Source organism: Phyllobates terribilis, unplaced genomic scaffold, assembly GCF_046119375.1.
Source record: "Phyllobates terribilis strain yellow unplaced genomic scaffold, ASM4611937v1 Scaffold_3__8_contigs__length_932513732, whole genome shotgun sequence".
Lineage (NCBI taxonomy): Eukaryota > Metazoa > Chordata > Amphibia > Anura > Dendrobatidae > Phyllobates > Phyllobates terribilis.
The window spans coordinates 503,497,720-503,516,172 of record NW_027362763.1 but is presented as its reverse complement, the minus strand read 5'-3'; the positions used below and the strand labels follow the sequence as shown (position 1 = coordinate 503,516,172).

Sequence of the window (18,453 nt, the reverse complement as noted above, 5' to 3'; positions counted from 1 at the left end):
ATGAAACCTCATCAAAATGGAAAAAGGTAATAAAAATAATAAAATAAAGCAGTTAGACTCGAGAGGGGAGGGACTTTTTAACTAAACCATATTAGAAAAATTAAACATGATATTATTAAAATAGAGAGACATTTAGGAAGAAAATCAATATTAGTTTTGTACCACCCCTTTAAGTGCAGTATATGGGGGATATAGAGTTTGTGTTGGGAAGATTGAGATGATAATAGAAAAGTGAGGACCCTTGGATGTCTGGACAGCAAACTCTGTAGAGATGAGCCATGGCAGGAAGAAGTTGTCATGGTGGTCTGGAAAAAGAATGATCACAATCAGAATAGCTGTCATCTTTGACTCACTGCAAAAAAAAGCACAACGGAGGACTACGGCCATTTCACGCTGGCCTCAGGACCCATTGAAGCGCACGCCAGTGCGAAATTGCCGTCATCCTCCGCGCTGCTTTCTCCCTCCTTTCCGACGATTTTTAAATGCTGTAAATAAAGACGTTTGCATTTTAAAGGACCGGTGAGTGCCACCTTTGTTCTCTTCCACATAATCATTGACCTTTTTAACAACTGCTCTGGCTGATAAGTGAGTCGATACACACAGGTTGCTGGTGCTGGCTCACCTCTCCTTTCCATGGTTTGCAGAACTATCAATGTGGAAAGGGGAGAAACAGTTGGAGCAGTCAACGTTGGTAATACCGCAACAGCCTATGTGACATCACTCTACTCACTACAAGTGACTCCATAGGCCACAAATAATCCAACGCGTTTTGGTAAATGGCAGTTTCCCTTCCTCAAGGATCAGTGGGAAGTTTATTGCACCCTCCTCTTATGCTGTATTTTGGTAATGGACCTAGTTTAGTTTTGTGTTAGTTGTCTTGATAAAATGCTAGTATTCAATGCCATTACATCACTATGGTCTTATTATAACGGGCTTTGCAGCTCTGAATATTCATAATAGTTTTCCACATATAAATTAGACAGGTCACAGAGAATTATTTAATAACAGCCCCATCGATATTGTAATGTCTAGTGTAGAACATCTTATATTACTTTAAAAATATTTTTATTTATTTAAATATCTCTAAAATCATGAAAATGATATAAAATCCTGCCCTATTTTAGTATTACAGAATGACTAAAATACAAATAAATCTATCTATCTAGAATCATGGCTGAAAGTTATCTTCCAGGCAACATCCTCCCCAGAGCCTGGAAGAGGTCATTTACAAAAAGTGATAAAAGATGATTTATCAGCAACAAGGCATCTGAAATGAGGCATACAGATATGACTTTTATCAGCAGTCTATAACCTGTATGCTCATATTAATAGTTTAGATGGTCAAATGTGGTGACAGATTTCATTTAAAGACTCATTTACCTGAACAAATGTGCCATGAGGAAGTTATTTTAAAGATGACTCCATAGACCACAAATAGTCTGTGTTTGGTAAATGGCAGTTTCCCTTCCTCAGGGATCAGTTGTAATTCGATGGCACCCTCCACTTGTATTGTAGCAGTGGAGCTCTCCACACCAGGAATAGTTTAGTTTTGTGTTAGTTGTCTTGATAATATGCTAGGATTCAACTCCATTACCCTTTAAATTGTTCCAGAAAATGAAGAATTTCTCCCAGAAAATTATTGCAATTACACATGTTTTGTTATACCCATGTTTTTCCTTTGTGTGTACTGGAACAACAAAAAAAAAAACAGAGAAAAAAGGCAAAGTGGACATAATTTCAGACAAAACCCCAAAAGTAGGCAGGACAAAATTCTTGGCACTCTCATCCTAATATTTGGTTGCATATCCTTTGGAATAAATAACTGCAATCAATCATTTCCTATAACCATCAACAAGCTTCTTACACCTCTCATCTGGAATTTTGGACCGCTTTTCTTTTGCAAACTGCTCCAGGTCTATATTTGAATGTTGCCTTTTTGCAACACCAATTTTAAGACCTCTCCACAGGTGTTCAATGGGATTTTGGATCCGGACACATTGCTGGCCACTTCAGAACTCTCCAGTGCTTTGTTTCCATCCATCCATCCATCCATTTCCATCCATTTCTGGGTGCTTCTTGAAGCATGTTTGGGGTCATTGTCCTGTTGGAAAACCCATGACCTAGGACGCAAACCCAGCTTTCTGACACTGTGCACTACATTGCAATCCAAAATCCTTTGGTAATCTTCAGATTTCATGATGCCTTGCACACAGTCAAGACACCCAGTGCCAGAGTCAACAAAACAACCCCAAGACATCTTTGAACCTCCACCATATTTGACTGTAGGTACTGTGTTCTTTTCTTTGTAGGCCTCATCATGTTTTCGATAAACAGTGGAATAATGTGCTTTACCAAAATTCTCTATATAGGTCTCATCTGTCCACAAGACACTTTTCCAGAAGGATTTTGGCTTACTCACGTACATTTTAGCAAACTGCAGTCTAGCTTTATTATGTCTCTGTGTCAGGAATGGGGTCCTCCTGGGTCTCCTGCCATAGCATTTCATTTCATTCAAATGTCGATGGATAGTTCACACTGACACTGATGAACTCTCAGCCTGCAGGACAGCTTGAATTTCTTAGGAACTTGATTAGGACTGCTTATCCACCATCCGGACTATCCTGCATTGCAACCCTTCATCAATTGTTCTCTGTCGTCCACGTCCAGGCAGGTTAGATACAGTACCATGGGTTGTAACCTTCTTGATTATGTTGCACACAGTGGAGAAAGGAACACAAAGATCTCTGGAGATGGACTTGTAACCTTGAGATTCTTGATATTTTTCAACAATTTTGGTTCTTAAGACCTCAGACAGTTCTCTTATCCTCTTTCTGTTCTCCATGCTTAGTGTGGCACACACAGTCACACAATGCATAGATTGAGTCAGCTTTTTCCATTTTTATCTGGTTTCAGGTGTGATTTTCATATTGCCCATACATGTTACTTGCCATGGGTGAGTTTAAACGAGCATCACATGCCTGAAACAAAATTGCTTGCCCACAATTTTTGGAAAGGTGCCAACAATTTTTGTCCATCCCAAATTTCGGGTTTTGTGTGAAATTATGTCCAATTTGCCTTTTTTTCCTCAAAGAAAATAAACATATGTATAACAAAACATGTATAATTGCAATAATTTTCTGGAAGAAATACTTAAATTTCTGGAACAGTTTCAAGGATGCCAAAACTTTCGGCCATGACTGTATATATATTTATACAGTTATATGAAAAAGTTTGGGCACCCCTATTAATCTTAAGCTTAATGTTTTATAAAAATTGGTGTTTTTGCAACAGCTATTTCAGTTTGATATATGTAATAACTGTTGGACACAGTAATGTTTCTGCCTTGAAATGAGGTTTATTGTACTAACAGAAAATGTGGAATCTGCATTCAAACAAAATTTGACAGGTGCATAAGTATGGGCACCCTTATCATTTTCTTGTTTTAAATACTCCTACCTACTTTTTACTGACTTACTAAAGCACTTTTTTTCGTTTTGTAACCTCATTGAGCTTTGAACTTCATAGCCAGGTATATGAAATCATGAGAAAAGCTACTTAAATTGGCCACTTGCAAGTTGTTCTCCTGTTTGAATCTCCTCTGAAGAGTGGCATCATGGGCTCCTCAAAACAACTGTCAAATGATCTGAAAACAAAGATTATTCAACATAGTTGTTCAGGGGAAGGATATAAAAAGCTGTCTCAGAGATTTAACCTGTCAGTTTCCACTGTGAGGAACATAGTAAGGAAATGGAAGAACACAGGGACAGTTCTTGTTAAGGCCAGAAGTGGCAGGCCAAGAAAAACATCAGAAAGGCAGAGAAGAAGAATGGTGAGATCAGTCAAGGACAATCCTCAGACCACCTCCAGAGAGCTGCAGCATCAACTTGCTGCAGATGGTCTCACTGTGCATCGGTCAACTATACAACGCACTTTGCACAAGGAGAAGCTGTATGGGAGAGTGAAGCGAAAGAAGCCGTTTCTGCAAGCACGCCACAAACAGAGTCGGCTGAGGTATGCAAAAGCACATTTGGAGAAGCCAATTTCTGTCTGGAAGAAGGTCCTGTGGACTGATGAAACCAAGATTGAGTTGTTTGGTCATACAAAAATGCGTTATGCATGGCGGCAAAAAAACACAGCATTCCAAGAAAAACACTTGCTACCCACAGTAAAATTTGGTGGAGGTTCCATCATGCTTTGGGGCTGTGTGGCCAATGCTGGCACCGGGAATCTTGTTAAAGTTGAGAGACACATGGATTCCACTTAGAATCAGCAGATTCTTGACAATAATGTTCAAGAATCAGAGACAAAGTTGAAGTTACGCAGGGGATGGATCTTTCAGCAAGACAATGATCCAAAACACCGCTCCAAATCTACTCAGGCATTCATGCAGAGGAACAATTACAATGTTCTGGAATGGCCATCCCAGTCCCCAGACCTGAATATCATTGAACATCTGTGGGATCATTTTAAGAGGGCTGTCCATGCTCGGCGACCATCAAACTTAACTGAACTGGAATTGTTTTGTAAAGAGGAATGGTCAAAAATACCTTCATCCAGGATCCAGGAACTCATTAAAAGCTACAGGAAGCGACTAGAGGCTGTTATTTTTGCAAAAGGAGGATCTACTAAATATTAATGTCACTTTTCTGGTGAGGTGCCCATACTTATGCACCTGTCAAATTTTGTTTGAATGCAGATTGCACATTTTCTGTTAGTACAATAAACCTCATTTCAAGGCAGAAACATTACTGTGTCCAACAGTTATTACATATATTAAACTGAAATAGCTGTTGCAAAAACACCAATTTTTATAAAACATTAAGCTTAAGATTAATAGGGGTGCCCAAACTTTTTCATATAACTGTATATATGTATCTAGACAGATAGATATAGAAATATAGATAGATTAGATAGATTGAGGAAAGATAGAGATATAAATATTTGCTCTATATAGATACAAATGTATATATGTATATAAATATATACAAACAAGAGAATATAGCATCTGTAAGCGTTAAGATGTATGCAAACATTAAATATATGGGATTTGAACTGTATTACTGCTATATAAAATTTACTTACTAAAATGAAAGTACTTAGAGCATAAATTAGCCAATTCATGTGTGGCAATCAACCACCAACCATACAATTAATATATAGCGAATATATTTATGAATAGCTATTCAAAAGTGAATAACTCTAGCCCCTAATGCAAGCCATTCGAGGCCAATGTATTCAAGTCAAAGATCCACTTAGATTTGGAACTAGACATTTTAGTTAATATAATCCTCCTTTCGGCTCTACATAGGGACTTTCTGCAATCCAGAAACAGAGTTCCCTTTCTTAATCTACTATTTACTTCAGTAAAGGATTTTGAAAGCGGGTGACCTGAGAATTATTTTTTTGCAATATTATTGAAATGTTTATAATCCCTTCTTTGGAGTTGTTTAATTGTTTTATGTTGCCTACTATTTACAAGATGCCTAGGAACACTACATAAAGACTATCGTTACATCCTTCTTGTTTGTGTGCTTGACATACAATATATTCTTTATAAAAATGATATTTTATTTGGACACTATATTTACTTTATAATTATATCTAAATCAAGTTCTACTTTTTTTTAACAATTTTAGTAGCTCTTTGGTTTATTACAAGGCTTAATTATCTAAGAAAGATATTACTAAATGCTTCAAAATAGGTGTAAGAATAGAGGTTTACTAAAATATGTCTCCAGGCATGATATGTGAGTAAGAACACTACCAGCAAAGTATTACTAGGCTGAATGCAGGAAGAGAGGTTGGCTTTTCTTTTCTTCAACTGGAAATTCATTTTAATTGTGTCTGACAGGGTTGAACCCAGCTGGCTTCATACACATCTCCATGTCACAATAACTAATTTTCATGTGGTTCTAAGCCAAATGAGCACTTGCCAATGAATTTGTTTGACGAGCAAGAAATAACTCTCAGTCACTGCACATTTTGGAGTAGGCTGAATCCTTGTTATCAGTTCCAATATCCTCAAGAATGCTTTTTCCTCTTCAGTATTCATTTATATTATCAGACTTGGCTACTAAGTGATTACAAGAGCAACAAAGTCAGGATAAAAAAATGGTATCATTTTTATGACTGATAAAGGACATTACACTTGCCAATCATGCATACACATGCAGTATATAACATGTACAGTACATCTACATGGAGCCATCATTTTACATTATTAATTAGTTACTTTATTAATTTGTTTTAAGACAACCATGAGAGTTTAAAACTTAATGGCCAAAATTCATTAAAGTGTTTACGTCAGAAAACTGTTTTAAACTCTTTGAAATGGTGGAAACATTTTGCGTAACATGAAGTTAATCAAAAAGTTTTAAAACTTTTAGCATTTGTACCTCAGTCTCAGCCAACTCCACAAAAGTAGGTGGAGAATTGGCGGGACAGAGAGTAACAATGCTGACCCATCTAATTCATGACCAGATGTGGCATACCTTATGCCATGAATCTTACTCCACTTTTTGACTGGAATAAGATCTCTGAAAAGGAGCACAGAGGCACACTAGACTTGTAAGGTGTGCCTCATTCATTAAGTAGCACCTCTTAATGAATCAGATGCCTCCTACTCCTCAATGACTCTCCATTGAGACTGGCATGTACAACGACCAATCTTACTGAATAAGGACCTATAACTTGAGGTTATGATGATATAATAAATGGTTCTGAAACCCAAAAATGACAACCAGAAATTAAAAAATTAAATATAATGATCGAAAGATCAGATAAAGTTTGGACTGATACGATTGAGGAACCTAAAGACCCCTTGTGCCACATTAAAATATATAATGACAGGGGATATAATAGGGAATGGAGCATTGCTCATAGTTTGATGCAGCAGTGCAATAGAGCAGCACACACAGTTTCATTGGCTGGAGCAAGACATGAAATAAACTTTGACGATGTATGAGTTTAACACTAGCCATGCTACAACTTAAAGGTGTTGTTCCCTATCAGTAAAGCAATGTCCCTGGCTGCAGAATATAATATAGAAATTAACTGTGTTTTACTCATGACATCACATCAACAGAGAGGCAGTTTCTCTTTCTGCTGACAGGGCGGGACTACTGGCATCATGTTGATTGACAGCCGGCTCTCCGCTGCCTTACTGGGGAAGTCCCGTCCTGTCAACAGGAAGAGAAACTGCTGCTGTGTTAACAGGGGGGAATAGCTGATTCTCCGGCAGGAGCGGTCAATGACTGGGTACAACAGGCAGGTAGTTGCCTCTGTTAGCAACTACATACAGTACCTTTTCTTAAGGTACTGGATATCCCATTTAAGTGATGTCAACACCACAGCCAATGCTATTCACTGGGAGCAATGGTGGAGACTCGCAGGTGAACCCTGGAAAGGTGAGTATATTTCTTGATAATACATTGCAGCTGGGGACATTAATTTACTGAAATGGAACAACCTATTTAAGCAACAACTTCAGTTAAGCAACAACTTCAGTGGCAATGGCTGAACACTGTGAAAGTACTTGCCAGAAGTCTTTTTCTTTCTTTCTGGTTTACCATTCCAACGAACTCTTACCTCCTTAAATTTCATCACTAGACAAGTCTTTTTGCCAGGATTACAATATCATAAAATAACACATGGAGAGGCGAGTGTATGGGTGTTGTAGCATAGCTGGGAAGGACAGGGTTAAATACCAGCTTTGCAGTATTTGATTAGAAGCACCTGCATGGTTTCTTTAAGAAGCAGGAAGTAGGTTCATTGTTCAACCAGCCAAAATGTGAGCTGTAGCTGAGAGACATGCCGGGGTCTCTCTTACTTGGGAGTGAGTCAGTCTGCTGGATGTAGCAGAGGCAAATGTGTCAGCCCCGGGAAGCTGACCAGACTGGTTTTGTCTTAGAGCTGAAAAATGTTGGAAAGCCAGAATTCCTCTCTGATAAGAGTCTGCACAGACCATGTGCAGAGAACTGAAAGTATCATTGGTTGATATGGATAATAGATGTTTTGTTTGACCGAACTGTGACTAGCTCAGCCGTGTATGAGTAGCCAAGGTCTGTTCTGTTTAGTTAGCAACTGGATTTGTATTTATTGTTTTGCTTTGGTGCTGTGCATCCTGTGGAAATCAATAACACGTGCAGGTGTTTGGACTAAAACTACATTGCCTGTGTGAACACTAACTTAGGCCTAATGCCTACCAGAGAGAGTGAAAAGCTATAGTGTATATATCAATTCAAGAGCTAATTCATCAGGTCAAAAATGAAACAAGAACCGAACAACATGGTACAATTTCATAATAAGTCAAAATAAGGTACTCCTGCATAAACATTAGACCTAAAGAGAATAGGAGTGAGACACCCTATAAAAAATACAAGAAAATATAAGTGTATTTATAATAGCATTTTATTGAGTAGAAAAATAGATAAAAAAATCATGTGGCACTAAAAGAGAAAATCAAGGCAGGGTCAGAATACACACATAGCAGCCACGGCTATGGATTCGTGGGTCCCCCAAAGGGTTAAGTACAGAATTGCATTGGTCAGTAAATGATCCGTAAAGTAACTAGGCTAGTACCTATAGATATAGTGACAGCATCCATATATAAGTCCAAGTAGTACCGGTAAAAAGAAGGACTAACAGCTGAATGATGTAATGCACACCAGAAGAAGTCACATAATCCCAAAAGTCAACGGAATACAATACTGAAAACTCACCCATGGGGACAGGGGTAGCCACAAAGCCGTGCTACAAGCCCCGACGCGCGTTTCGCGTGGCTTCCTCGGGGGGCTGTGGCTGTGGATAGGGTAGGCACCATTAAATACCCCCTTGTAGGTCATCGCTGATGAGAGCAGCGCATGCGGAGTGACTGCGTCCCCCCCTGAGCGTCGCGTCACGTGCAGGCCAGTTTCCCGGGGGATCGCGGGCAGGGACGCGAAAGAACCGCGTCACTACCCACAACCCCCTCGTACGGAAGCCCGACGGGGCGCGGCCGGAGGAGACGGCACTGCGCATGCGCGGCACAGCGGCGGCCATAATGAAAGAGGGCAGACATATGGGCAAAAGCAGAACCCAGAGCTCAAAGGTACCCGTCATCATAATGAGTGAAATGTCTGAAAGATACAGATTCTTATATTAAAGAGGGGGCCATAAATTCACATATGAGCATAGTCAAATATATCAATACATGTCAGAAAAATACATCCATAATCCCAATATAGGTTAACACAGAGTTCGAAAAACCATATAATGAAAATATACATTCATCATTGGGTAGAGTATATAGCAAGCTGGCACAGTGGATAGCCATCTAGACGATTGTTTGTGGTGTGGATATTCCGGATGGCCAATTCCATATAAATCAGAAGGGATCCTGCATATGATGTAGAGGTGTAGATAATGATGCCTAGATATGCACAATATAAATAAGAAAAAGAAAAGAAGTAAGTGAAAAACAATATAAGACAGAAAATAAAAAAAAAAAAAATAAAAACCACAATTAAAAACAGAGAAGATGAGGAACTACAAAAAAGAAGAGAAACTATTATTTTCATTGAGGCCCCCAGGGGTCACCGTGTCCAGTGTAGCTATCCAGCGGCACTCCAATTGCGCCAAAGTACGCTTATAATTGCCACCCCTGGTGCCTAATTGCACCATATCAATCCCAACAAACTTAAGTAGTGAGGGGTCACAACCATGGCGCAGCTTAAAGTGCCGTGGGACTGTCTTGAGTGTCGAGAAATCCGCAACATCCCTCGCAGCTACCAGGTCCCTGACGTGTTCTCTGACACGGACTCGAAATTCGCGGGACGTAAGGCCCACGTAGTTTAATCCACATGGACACGTGGCCATATAGACCACGTACGTAGAGCTGCAGGAGATATGGCGGGTAATCCGAAACTCCCTACCCTGACTAGCAGAGAATGACTTAGTCCGAATAATGTTTCGACAGGCCATGCATGACCCACATGGATAACATCCCCAACGTGATTTGGTCACCCCAAAGGGAGTAGAGGTAGGGGCGACATAATGGCTCCTGACCAGAGAATCCTTCAGGCTTTTCCCCCTTCGGGCCGTCATCAATGGTCTATCGGGCAGGATTTTATTGAGTACTGGCTCTGTTTTAAGGATAGGCCAATGTCTATTAAGGATCCCACGAATAGTCTGCCAGTGGCTGTTGTATGTTGATATGAATCTGATTGGAGGATCTCCTCCATACGATCTATCAGAGTTGATCAAAAGGAGGTCACGTGGGGTTCTCTGAGCCCGTCTGTAGCCTCTCCTAATAGATCTCGCGCTGTAGCCACGTTCCCGGAATCTTTCGCATAGGTCGCGAGACTGAGCCTCAAACGCCGCATCGGTAGAGCAGATGCGTTTGGCTCTGAGGTACTGTCCAACAGGAATGGCCCGAATGGTGGCCGGTGTATGGGCTGATGTTGCATGTAACAATGCATTGACCGATGTTTTCTTACGAAAAACATCAGTCTGTAATAGGCCATCCTGCTGGACAGTAATGCCAATATCCAAAAAGTCAATATGGGTAGGATCCCATATATATGTGAGTCTTATGTTCAGTTCATTCCTATTCAAAAGAGCAATGAAATTATGAAGCTCAGTCTCGGAACCCTGCCAAATAACAAAAATATCATCTATATACCTAAACCAACACTGTGCCTGGGCAGCGGCGCGCGCGCCACCCCCGAAAATCTCCCTCTCCCAAAAACCGAGAAAGAGATTAGCATAGGATGGCGCACACGCCGCTCCCATCACAGTGCCGCGTCTCTGAAGAAAAAAACGATCTTTAAATGTGAAAAAATTGTGGGTGAGTATAAATTCAAGTAGTTCCAAGACCAGTGCACGAAGGGAGGCGTCCAGAGTACTGCTCTCAAGGAAGAACCCAACTGCACGTAAGCCATCCGTATGGCCAATACTAGTATATAATGATTCAACATCAACAGCCACCAGCAGACTACCCGGGTCAAGATATATGCCATCAATTTTACTGAGGACGTCCCCAGTGTCCCTGACATAGGAGGGCAGCGTCTCCACCAAAGGGTGCAAATAGTGCTCAATAAATTTACAAATAGGGTCGCATAGCCCACCAATGCCAGAGACAATGGGACGTCCTGGTGGGTCTGAAAGGTTTTTGTGGATCTTTGGGAGAAGGTAAAAGGTCGGAATGACCGGATACCTAGTACAGAGGCCATCAAGGACTTTTTTGGGGATAATACCCTGTTCGTATGCACGTTCTAAAATGTCAAAAACGTCTGCTCTGAAGGATGTCATGGGGTTGTCGGGTAAGGTGCTGTAAGATGTACGGTCTCTAAGAAGTTTAAAAGCTTCCTTCTCGTACTTCGCAATAGGCCAAATCACGACATTTCCCCCCTTGTCCGCTGGTTTAAAGACCACATCTTTTAATGATTGTAGCTCATTTAGGGCTTGTCTCTGTTCCATCGTAAGATTATGGTTCTTTGATCTCCCGGACAATGCCCTAAGGTCCCTACTGACCAATTTATTAAATATTTCCACTTGTGGGCAGAGGGAAAAGGGGGGAAACGTCGTAGATCTGGCCAAAACAGAGCCCGGAAAAGTACCTGCTTGAGTTGAGGCGCTTTCACTCTCTAACTCCTCCAGAGCCGACAGAGCCTCTCTCTCTAAAGTCGTGTCCAAATCACAGTCAGGCATTGTTTTTGCATGTAGTTTACGTAATATCACTTTTCTAAGAAATAGCTGTAGGTCCTTCAGTACTGTAAAGAAATTATAGCCATTAGTCGGAACAAAGGTCAGACCCAAAGAGAGAACTTCCTTTTGACTATCAGACAGAATATGTGTAGACAGATTGATTACCTCTAAGTTGTTCGACTTGGATTTCTTCTTCAAAACATGGGGAGGGGTCAATTTACGTTTTGGATATGTTTTGCCCCTTAATTGACCATACTGTTGATCACCCAAAGTTTTTGTACCACCAGAGTTAGCTGGATTACTTCTAGGGGGTTCTTCATCCATAGAGGATAATGATGAGACTGAATTCCACCGATTACCCGGTATCTGTCTGTTGGAGCCCTTAGTCCCTTTCCATTTGTAAACCCGTTTCAGATTAAAGTCGGAGAGATCTCTCTGATATTTTTTCGTCTTAATGGTCAATATATCCTTCTCCCATTTAAGGAAGTCAGAGTCCAAGTCCGCATTGAATTTCCTCCACATCTCAGGGGTCAGTTTAGCTATTAAAGTATCCTGTAACCGACTAATCTCTATGTCAATAGTCTGTAGAGAAGATTCATTGGATTTAATTAAAAGTTCCATATAGCCCTTCGAGCATGTAGAGGATAAGTGTTCCCACTGCGTTTTAAATGTATCATCTTCAAAGTTATACGCTGGAAACACCTGAACGCGTAAACCCCTGGGGATAAGCCCCTTAGTAATATAGCGTTCAAGAAAAGATTTATTCCACCAAAGGCGGATCTTTTTATTATGTAAAGTTCTCAATTGATCAAGTAGCTCCTCATTCTCCCCCGCATTTAAAACCACAGTGGTTTCCTCCCCAAAAACCTTGTTAAGTTGCGTGAGCCAGGTCTGCTCACGTGTTTTATGATCCATCTGTTCGGATCCACACGCTGTGAAAAGACACAGTATTAGCCAATAATGAAACAAGAACCGAACAACATGGTACAATTTCATAATAAGTCAAAATAAGGTACTCCTGCATAAACATTAGACCTAAAGAGAATAGGAGTGAGACACCCTATAAAAAATACAAGAAAATATAAGTGTATTTAAAATAGCATTTTATTGAGTAGAAAAATAGATAAAAAAATCATGTGGCACTAAAAGAGAAAATCAAGGCAGGGTCAGAATACACACATAGCAGCCACGGCTATGGATTCGTGGGTCCCCCAAAGGGTTAAGTACAGAATTGCATTGGTCAGTAAATGATCCGTAAAGTAACTAGGCTAGTACCTATAGATATAGTGACAGCATCCATATATAAGTCCAAGTAGTACCGGTAAAAAGAAGGACTAACAGCTGAATGATGTAATGCACACCAGAAGAAGTCACATAATCCCAAAAGTCAACGGAATACAATACTGAAAACTCACCCATGGGGACAGGGGTAGCCACAAAGCCGTGCTACAAGCCCCGACGCGCGTTTCGCGTGGCTTCCTCGGGGGGCTGTGGCTGTGGATAGGGTAGGCACCATTAAATACCCCCTTGTAGGTCATCGCTGATGAGAGCAGCGCATGCGGAGTGACTGCGTCCCCCCCTGAGCGTCGCGTCACGTGCAGGCCAGTTTCCCGGGGGATCGCGGGCAGGGACGCGAAAGAACCGCGTCACTACCCACAACCCCCTCGTACGGAAGCCCGACGGGGCGCGGCCGGAGGAGACGGCACTGCGCATGCGCGGCACAGCGGCGGCCATAATGAAAGAGGGCAGACATATGGGCAAAAGCAGAACCCAGAGCTCAAAGGTACCCGTCATCATAATGAGTGAAATGTCTGAAAGATACAGATTCTTATATTATAGAGGGGGCCATAAATTCACATATGAGCATAGTCAAATATATCAATACATGTCAGAAAAATACATCCATAATCCCAATATAGGTTAACACAGAGTTCGAAAAACCATATAATGAAAATATACATTCATCATTGGGTAGAGTATATAGCAAGCTGGCACAGTGGATAGCCATCTAGACGATTGTTTGTGGTGTGGATATTCCGGATGGCCAATTCCATATAAATCAGAAGGGATCCTGCATATGATGTAGAGGTGTAGATAATGATGCCTAGATATGCACAATATAAATAAGAAAAAGAAAAGAAGTAAGTGAAAAACAATATAAGACAGAAAATAAAAAAAAAAAATAAAAACCACAATTAAAAACGGAGAAGATGAGGAACTACAAAAAAGAAGAGAAACTATTATTTTCATTGAGGCCCCCAGGGGTCACCGTGTCCAGTGTAGCTATCCAGCGGCACTCCAATTGCACCAATTGCGCCAAAGTACGCTTATAATTGCCACCCCTGGTGCCTAATTGCACCATATCAATCCCAACAAATTAAAGGAGTGAGGGGTCACAACCATGGGTGAGTTTTCAGTATTGTATTCCGTTGACTTTTGGGATTATGTGACTTCTTCTGGTGTGCATTACATCATTCAGCTGTTAGTCCTTCTTTTTACCGGTACTACTTGGACTTATATATGGATGCTGTCACTATATCTATAGGTACTAGCCTAGTTACTTTACGGATCATTTACTGACCAATGCAATTCTGTACTTAACCCTTTGGGGGACCCACGAATCCATAGCTGTGGCTGCTATGTGTGTATTCTGACCCTGCCTTGATTTTCTCTTTTAGTGCCACATGATTTTTTTATCTATTTTTCTACTCAATAAAATGCTATTTTAAATACACTTATATTTTCTTGTATTTTTTATAGGGTGTCTCACTCCTATTCTCTTTAGGTCTAATGTTTATGCAGGAGTACCTTATTTTGACTTATTATGAAATTGTACCATGTTGTTCGGTTCTTGTTTCATTATTGGCTAATACTGTGTCTTTTCACAGCGTGTGGATCCGAACAGATGGATCATAAAACACGTGAGCAGACCTGGCTCACGCAACTTAACAAGGTTTTTGGGGAGGAAACCACTGTGGTTTTAAATGCGGGGGAGAATGAGGAGCTACTTGATCAATTGAGAACTTTACATAATAAAAAGATCCGCCTTTGGTGGAATAAATCTTTTCTTGAACGCTATATTACTAAGGGGCTTATCCCCAGGGGTTTACGCGTTCAGGTGTTTCCAGCGTATAACTTTGAAGATGATACATTTAAAACGCAGTGGGAACACTTATCCTCTACATGCTCGAAGGGCTATATGGAACTTTTAATTAAATCCAATGAATCTTCTCTACAGACTATTGACATAGAGATTAGTCGGTTACAGGATACTTTAATAGCTAAACTGACCCCTGAGATGTGGAGGAAATTCAATGCGGACTTGGACTCTGACTTCCTTAAATGGGAGAAGGATATATTGACCATTAAGACGAAAAAATATCAGAGAGATCTCTCCGACTTTAATCTGAAACGGGTTTACAAATGGAAAGGGACTAAGGGCTCCAACAGACAGATACCGGGTAATCGGTGGAATTCAGTCTCATCATTATCCTCTATGGATGAAGAACCCCCTAGAAGTAATCCAGCTAACTCTGGTGGTACAAAAACTTTGGGTGATCAACAGTATGGTCAATTAAGGGGCAAAACATATCCAAAACGTAAATTGACCCCTCCCCATGTTTTGAAGAAGAAATCCAAGTCGAACAACTTAGAGGTAATCAATCTGTCTACACATATTCTGTCTGATAGTCAAAAGGAAGTTCTCTCTTTGGGTCTGACCTTTGTTCCGACTAATGGCTATAATTTCTTTACAGTACTGAAGGACCTACAGCTATTTCTTAGAAAAGTGATATTACGTAAACTACATGCAAAAACAATGCCTGACTGTGATTTGGACACGACTTTAGAGAGAGAGGCTCTGTCGGCTCTGGAGGAGTTAGAGAGTGAAAGCGCCTCAACTCAAGCAGGTACTTTTCCGGGCTCTGTTTTGGCCAGATCTACGATGTTTCCCCCCTTTTCCCTCTGCCCACAAGTGGAAATATTTAATAAATTGGTCAGTAGGGACCTTAGGGCATTGTCCGGGAGATCAAAGAACCATAATCTTACGATGGAACAGAGACAAGCCCTAAATGAGCTACAATCATTAAAAGATGTGGTCTTTAAACCAGCGGACAAGGGGGGAAATGTCGTGATTTGGCCTATTGCGAAGTACGAGAAGGAAGCTTTTAAACTTCTTAGAGACCGTACATCTTACAGCACCTTACCCGACAACCCCATGACATCCTTCAGAGCAGACCTTTTTGACATTTTAGAACGTGCATACGAACAGGGTATTATCCCCAAAAAAGTCCTTGATGGCCTCTGTACTAGGTATCCGGTCATTCCGACCTTTTACCTTCTCCCAAAGATCCACAAAAACCTTTCAGACCCACCAGGACGTCCCATTGTCTCTGGCATTGGTGGGCTATGCGACCCTATTTGTAAATTTATTGAGCACTATTTGCACCCTTTGGTGGAGACGCTGCCCTCCTATGTCAGGGACACTCGGGACGTCCTCAGTAAAATTGATGGCATATATCTTGACCCGGGTAGTCTGCTGGTGGCTGTTGATGTTGAATCATTGTATACTAGTATTGGCCATACGGATGGCTTACGTGCAGTTGGGTTCTTCCTTGAGAGCAGTACTCTGGACGCCTCCCTTCGTGCACTGGTCTTGGAACTACTTGAATTTATACTCACCCACAATTTTTTCACATTTAAAGATCGTTTTTTTTTTCAGAGACACGGCACTGCGATGGGAGCGGCGTGTGCGCCATCCTATGCTAATGTCTTTCTCGGTTTTTGGGAGAGGGAGATTTTCGGGGGTGGCGCGCGCGCCGCTGCCCAGGCGCAGTGTTGGTTTAGGTATATAGATGATATTTTTGTTATTTGGCAGGGTTCCGAGACTGAGCTTCATAATTTCATTGCTCTTTTGAATAGGAATGAACTGAACATAAGACTCACATATATATGGGATCCTACCCATATTGACTTTTTGGATATTGGCATTACTGTCCAGCAGGGTGGCCTATTACAGACTGATGTTTTTCGTAAGAAAACATCGGTCAATGCATTGTTACATGCAACATCAGCCCATACACCGGCCACCATTCGGGCCATTCCTGTTGGACAGTACCTCAGAGCCAAACGCATCTGCTCTACCGATGCGGCGTTTGAGGCTCAGTCTCGCGACCTATGCGAAAGATTCCGGGAACGTGGCTACAGCGCGAGATCTATTAGGAGAGGCTACAGACGGGCTCAGAGAACCCCACGTGACCTCCTTTTGATCAACTCTGATAGATCGTATGGAGGAGATCCTCCAATCAGATTCATATCAACATACAACAGCCACTGGCAGACTATTCGTGGGATCCTTAATAGACATTGGCCTATCCTTAAAACAGAGCCAGTACTCAATAAAATCCTGCCCGATAGACCATTGATGACGGCCCGAAGGGGGAAAAGCCTGAAGGATTCTCTGGTCAGGAGCCATTATGTCGCCCCTACCTCTACTCCCTTTGGGGTGACCAAATCACGTTGGGGATGTTATCCATGTGGGTCATGCATGGCCTGTCGAAACATTATTCGGACTAAGTCATTCTCTGCTAGTCAGGGTAGGGAGTTTCGGATTACCCGCCATATCTCCTGCAGCTCTACGTACGTGGTCTATATGGCCACGTGTCCATGTGGATTAAACTACGTGGGCCTTACGTCCCGCGAATTTCGAGTCCGTGTCAGAGAACACGTCAGGGACGTGGTAGCTGCGAGGGATGTTGCGGATTTCTCGACACTCAAGACAGTCCCACGGCACTTTAAGCTGCGCCATGGTTGTGACCCCTCACTCCTTAAGTTTGTTGGGATTGATATGGTGCAATTAGGCACCAGGGGTGGCAATTATAAGCGTACTTTGGCGCAATTGGAGTGCCGCTGGATAGCTACACTGGACACGGTGACCCCTGGGGGCCTCAATGAAAATAATAGTTTCTCTTCTTTTTTGTAGTTCCTCATCTTCTCTGTTTTTAATTGTGGTTTTTATTTTTTATTTTTTTATTTTCTGTCTTATATTGTTTTTCACTTACTTCTTTTCTTTTTCTTATTTATATTGTGCATATCTAGGCATCATTATCTACACCTCTACATCATATGCAGGATCCCTTCTGATTTATATGGAATTGGCCATCCGGAATATCCACACCACAAACAATCGTCTAGATGGCTATCCACTGTGCCAGCTTGCTATATACTCTACCCAATGATGAATGTATATTTTCATTATATGGTTTTTCGAACTCTGTGTTAACCTATATTGGGATTATGGATGTATTTTTCTGACATGTATTGATATATTTGACTATGCTCATATGTGAATTTATGGCCCCCTCTATAATATAAGAATCTGTATCTTTCAGACATTTCACTCATTATGATGACGGGTACCTTTGAGCTCTGGGTTCTGCTTTTGCCCATATGTCTGCCCTCTTTCATTATGGCCGCCGCTGTGCCGCGCATGCGCAGTGCCGTCTCCTCCGGCCGCGCCCCGTCGGGCTTCCGTACGAGGGGGTTGTGGGTAGTGACGCGGTTCTTTCGCGTCCCTGCCCGCGATCCCCCGGGAAACTGGCCTGCACGTGACGCGACGCTCAGGGGGGGACGCAGTCACTCCGCATGCGCTGCTCTCATCAGCGATGACCTACAAGGGGGTATTTAATGGTGCCTACCCTATCCACAGCCACAGCCCCCCGAGGAAGCCACGCGAAACGCGCGTCGGGGCTTGTAGCACGGCTTTGTGGCT

At 41.7% G+C, this 18,453-nt stretch overlaps 1 protein-coding gene across 1 annotated transcript in view; it reads right to left on the bottom strand.

The window, feature by feature from the left end:
- Positions 1–18,453, bottom strand: part of NKAIN2 (sodium/potassium transporting ATPase interacting 2) — a 1,575,235-nt gene that overhangs the window by 1,477,555 nt on the left and 79,227 nt on the right. The gene's annotated exons all lie outside the window — the stretch shown is intronic.